At 41.6% G+C, this 6,000-nt stretch overlaps 1 long non-coding RNA gene across 1 annotated transcript in view; it reads left to right on the top strand.

Moving 5' to 3' along the window:
- Positions 1–4,095: 4,095 nt before the first annotated feature.
- Positions 4,096–6,000, top strand: part of LOC138924304 (uncharacterized) — a 75,317-nt gene continuing 73,412 nt past the window's right edge. Inside the window, exon 1 of the long non-coding RNA XR_011439266.1 lies at positions 4,096–4,236. This is a non-coding gene — a long non-coding RNA (uncharacterized lncRNA). The remainder of the gene's footprint in view (positions 4,237–6,000) is intronic.

Below are 6,000 nucleotides of genomic sequence, written 5' to 3'. Positions count from 1 at the left end.
TTTTTAACTCAGGGAAGAGAGCCTGAAACAAATTCCTATCAGGCTCCGAATTTCAGCTTCCAATTTGGCCAAATTTATGATCTTATCTTGCTAAATCCTTTCAAATATCTGTTCTGGTTTCAGCCAATACAAACAGTAAATATACCTGGTAGTACTGAACAACTTCATTAATATTTAATGTGATGGTTTCCCAGAAAATCTCTGTGTCTCATTAACTCTGGAAGGTACTCATATTGGGTCCTCTTTTGAAGGTAGATTACGGGAGTGTCTGTGAAGCCATTACCTAATAGGCTTTTCTTTTAGATAATTTTTATTGCTTAATTTTCTATTAGCTTGTTGCTATGAAACTTCTGGTAAGGCTATTTCAGAATTTGGATGTCTTTGCTTTTAACTGCACTTTTTAAATGATCTTATCTAGTCTGAACATTCCTTCTAATGGCCAATGTAATTCCTCTAAGGTTGAGAGCAGTTTAGTAAGACCCTTAGCAACAAATGGTGTTAACCCACTTTTCCGTCTGATCACCTCTGCCTGCAAAATGGGATGCACCCACATTGTTTTTCTGACTGTAATTTGGGACTCCCAACCTGAGGATTATCAAGCCAAGCCCTCAAGATATGAAACAACCTTAGTAAGATTTTGCTGTTCTTTGTAAATATTTACCCCTTCTGGAACATTTAGGATTTGACCAGTTGTGCCAGAAGGTGGTGTACTTGACTCTCTAAAGATTATAGATTTCTTTGTTCCTTGGTTTAGAATGTCCAAAAAAGCCCAGAGTGGCCAAATTTTAAATTATCCTTGGTTATCTTGCCAGCTGTTTAAGTTACCCCCACGTTAGGGGCTTTTTTCCAAGATGGCTGCAACAAAAAAGGTCTTTCTAGGGGATAGTATTTAGGGTCTGATATTGTGTCATTGCAGGAACAGATCTCCCAAGAATAACCAAGGGGTCAGCTTTCTCCCTTATGTGTTTTAGCACCCACAAAGGTCAAATGAGTAAGGCCCAGAGTAGCTGCCACCACTGACTTCTTCACCATTAACAATGAATGTCCAATAAGATAGGTTCTTCAAAGGGGGACCCTATGAGGCCATTTCATGACATGGACAGACCCCCTGACACCACTGTAAAATTCCCAGACATCTGAAAATGCCACAAGGACGAAAGGGAACAGTTCTTCTTTTCTTTGGAATCAGAAGACCAACGTAAAGTTAATTTCTAAAGGGATTCTGTTAGTCACTCATAAAGTCAGTCCTCAAACAGTCAATTCAATTCAGACAAACATTAACACTCAATACAATCATACAAATAAGACAGATCAGAATGCCAGCCAGATTTCCAGAAGTAACCTAGAACCAGATTGACAGGAGTAACTCAGAAGCAGATTGCCAGGTTATTCAAAACGAGGAGTAACTTGATGCGTGAACATTTTATCCTGTCCCTAATTATCTTGGGTGGTTCAGGCCCAAGGTTCTGGGCTCAGTCAGCCAGGAATCCTCAGAACACAAGTCAAACTTATATTTCCAGGGGATATAACCAGAGAAACGAATTAAGGGACAGTCACTTTCTTAAAGTTACCCAGAGCCCAGAAACGTCTTGATCTAGAAGCTATTTATTCTCTAGAAATTAAAAAAGTTAAAAAACGCAAAACTAGTATTCTCTCAGCTATTTATTCTCTGCAGTGTGGCAGAGGAAAACGGGAATCTGACCAGCTGAGCTACCAGATGAAATTGTCTAGGCAGCCACTTAGTTGAACAAAGACACTCTGAATCCCACTGGGGGCTCCAGAGCTTCAGGCAGCTGGTCACAGGACCTAGCCCCTTCACGGCCAACAGAAATTGTTACTGAGCAAGGGCCAGCCATTTGACGTGCACAGAATCCAACAGCATCACGCCAGCTTTTGAGAAAAGAAAATACTAAATTGTGAATTTGACCAGCAAGGAAACATGATGCAAGGCTCTCAAATCTGTTTCCCTGTCCCAGGGCTTGGGGCAAAATTTAAAAGATTAAGAGGGACAGGCTGGTAAGCAGAAGGACTGGTGGGGCAGGTTTTGATTTGAGGGCTGTAAACATTTGTGGTAAAGTCTGGGAGGGGGTTTTACCCAGATATTCCTGGACAATGGATCCCTTGCTTCTGAGGAGAGTCCAGCTTTCAAGTTCCTATTGCGTCCCAGGCCTTTGATTCTATTGGGGTGCAAAACCTTTGGTTCCACGTGTTTTTTTCAGGCCAAGGTTTTCTCCTCTGCACACGCTCTGGCTATGTGACTTGCATGTTTTGGTTTGCCTCTGAAACACAACTTTAACCTTCTTTTGATAAGATGTGGTCAATTTGAACTGGTCCTTGAGGGATGGTGGTTACATTTCTTCAGAATAATTTTGCTAGTCTCCAAAAATAGAATTACTAGGTCAAAGAATATACTCCTTATTTTCCAAAAGGAGGCAAAAACTTTGACAATGTCATGCAGGCACTTCTAGTGTCTGGCTCTCCTGTCCTTCCTGGGCACATGGAAGATTACAGTTCCCAGCTGCTTTGCACTTAGGGTGGGAGACAGAACTAATTCTCATCAGTGGACAGTGATCTGAAGGATCACTTTGGGTTTTAGCCATAAAATAAAAAGAAAAAGAGAAATAACTGGATTTCCAAATACAGTCTGCACTTAAATACAACAACAAAAGCCTTATAGAAAAAACCAAACAAATACTATTAAAATATATTTAAATAAACAATTTGAACTTAAATGCACACTCCATTTGTTTAAACAACAAAAAGCACCATTTTTTCCCTTCAGAAGTTAGCAACCCTTAAAATGAGAGGATTTCAGAGACGAAGGGGCAGTGCCAGGCCCCACCTCATGTGACTGCACTACCACCCCACCCACCCTGAGCCAGAGCCCAGACATCTGGCTGAGCAGTCAGAGGGAGCTGAAGGACGTGCAGGGCATTGCGGTGACTGTAGTCCACAAAGGCATCACGGAGGTTCTGAGCCTGCCTGGGTCAAAGGAGTTGGAGGCACTGTGGGCCAGAAGTGGAAGGAAAAGTTTATCAGGCTGCGGGTGAGATTGGGAAACCTGCGTCACATCTGTGAACAAGCAGAGAAGAATGTACTGTGCGTGTTCTAGGGCACCTTGAAAATCATGTGACTGTCTGTTGTCTGAGCCCTTCCCACTTGAGACACTTCCTGGGTCCTGAGAGTGTGGTGGGTTGTTGTTCAGCAGACTTTCAAAGTCTAACATGAACGTAAAGTAAAAGGGGAAGTTCAAAACAACTTTATAAGAGCTTTACTCTCTGCAGAAGGCTAGTTTCGCTGTGACCTGACACATTAGTCTTGAGCTTATAGAGACCAGGGTGTGTCCAAATGACCTGTGTCCCAGAACAGCCTTTTCCAGCAACTTCCACTCCCTGAGCCTCCTTGTACCTCGGGCCACGTCCTCATGAGTGCCCAGCCCTCTGTAGAGCCTCCATGATGGGGCAGGGTGGGGGATGGGGGGCGGTCTTTCAGTTGGCAGTGCCTGCTAGGACCCTCCTATCAAGACCATTTGCCCAAGCCTCAGTGGACAAGACAAGGCCATTAATTTCTGAGTCTGACATGACCAGAGCTGTGACCCTTTATTTTGTAGAGTACGCACTCATCATTTGGCAGGTGAAGAGAGAGTGAATGTTGGTCCTCAGAGTAAATTTCCCCCAACGTAGTGTTGTCTCTGAATGCACATTCCCTGTGCTAAGGGAAAACGCAGATTCTAGAGAGTGGGGGAGGAGCAAGCACCCTAAGCAGCAAGAACAGGTTCTGAGAGGAAACCCCTCTGACCTGAGACCTCTTTCAACAAATTCAAGTGAGAACCTGGAGAGTTTGGGAAGAGAGAAGACTTTGGAACTCCTGGGTTTGCATTCTCCCAGGACTTTCTGGCCCAGAAAGAGGGTGACTTGGGAGGAGTTACCACAACCACACAGAGAGTGACAGAGGGAGACAGTAGAGGGAGCTTAAGCCAAAAGGTTGAGACAAGAGGTAGCAGTTACAGAAAAGTTGAGGGTGGGAAAGGAGCAACAGACCTTTTTGGGTGGGTAAGAGAGAAAACAATGGCTCAGGTAAGGGGGCTGATGTCTCAGTGGAGTCAAATGTTCACTTCCTTCCTGATGCCTGGACTGCCTGATGTGGGTTAGTCTGCTGACTGTGGCATCTTTCTTCCCCACATGCTCTGTCTTCTCTACACTTTCCCCAGAGAAGGAGATCCTGACCCAGTTCCAGGTGAGTTGATTTTTTTTCTCCTGAAATATTATTTCAGTAGTCAGAGTTGGCTAATCTTTGCTCGTTTTTATTAAAACGATGAACATTTATTGAGCAACTAATATCTGTCAGGTGTTTTTAGACACTGTAGCAATTCTTGTTTTTATGTCTCAGAAGAACTTAAAAAGTAAGTGATTCTTTCCATTTTGAGGGTGAGAAAAATCTCAGAAAAAATAAGAGAAGTGTTCTTGGTCAGAAGGTGTTAAGTTGTAATTAGAAATCATTTTATGGGAAAATATTTTGAGGCTGTGTTTATCAAAATTTCATCCAATACATATAGCATTCATTGGTTACTTCTGCATAAACCACTTATTACTATGATGGCTGAAAAATGGTGACATTATAAATGTATTATTTTTTTCCTTTATCATTGTTTTTTCCATAAGGAACAGTTTTCCCTTCTACTTCATTCAATCATGTATTTATATGAGAATGAACTCATGGGTCTTTATTCTACTCAATGGGTTATAATCTGTTGCTATCATCATTGATTTTGATGCTGAAACTATGCAGATTTGTGCTGTGGGAGTCCATTCAAACCAGCTTCTGTATACTTTTGACATGTATCTATCATTTTTTTTAGTTAATTCCTTATTTTTAGCAAAATAAGATATTTTAGGCTCATCTTATTCTTTCCTTATCCCAGCCCTGGAATCAGCCATTTCTGCAAAAAGCCTTGGTTCCTTTAAGTGGAGAAAGGTATTGTAGAAACCAAATCTGGCTGCTGGGTTTACTCATTGCTAGTAAGGTGTCATTACTTATACACCCTCATAGGCCCACAGATGTAGACAAATCTATACATAAACATGCACACACACATATACCTATATGTACCTCTATACACATGTACACACAGGGATCTATGTCTATGCCTTAAAGCCTGTAAGTTCGTACTGATGCCAGTCCAGCACCGTAGATCTAGTTCATGCGTATCTTCTTCCTTGCTCTATTGCAGCTCCCTTCTCCACAATGAGAAGCCTGGCTCTCATTATCCTAAATGTATTTACCCATTTGCTCAATCCTAGAATAACCAGAAAGTAGTTTTTCTAGCCCATATACCTGGGAAAAACAAACGTACTGACTATGATTTGTTTAAAATTCTTATTACCTTAAGACTGAGGGTATATAGGCAAAATCCTGGTTCAAAAATTACTAAGATAAGTTCTTTTTCTTCCCCTTCAGTGTGGATATGTTATTTATTTGAAATACAGTCACATTCATTTGGTTTTGTTTGTATTGCTGTTATGGGCTGGATTGTGCCTCTTGCAATTCATATGTTGATGCCCTAACCCCCAGGACCTCAGAATGTGACTGTACTTGGAGATAGCTTCTTTAAAGAAGTGATGAAGTTAAAATGATGCTCTTCATGTGGGCTGAATCAAATCTGAGTGGTATCCTTATAAGAAGAGGAAATTAGCGAACAAAAAGAGACACCAGGGGTGAGTGTGCACAGAGGAATGACCATGTGAGGAGACAAGAAAAGGCAGCCATCTGGAAGCCAAGGGGGGAAGCCTCAGAAGAAACACAAACCTTCCCACACCTCGATCTTGGACTTCCAGCCTCCAGAACTTTGAGAAAATAGATTTCTGGTTTTAAAGCTACCGAATATGTGGTATTTTATAATGGTGGCCCTAAAAAACTAATACAGTTTCATTTTCCCCCATCTGTGTTATTTTTCTGTATTAACGTAATTCCACATTTGAAAACTATACAAAAAAATAATTC

Source organism: Equus caballus, chromosome 1, assembly GCF_041296265.1.
Source record: "Equus caballus isolate H_3958 breed thoroughbred chromosome 1, TB-T2T, whole genome shotgun sequence".
Taxonomy (NCBI): Eukaryota; Metazoa; Chordata; class Mammalia; order Perissodactyla; family Equidae; genus Equus; species Equus caballus.
The sequence above is the reverse complement of the archived record's forward strand: the minus strand, read 5'-3'. Positions and strand labels throughout refer to the sequence as shown.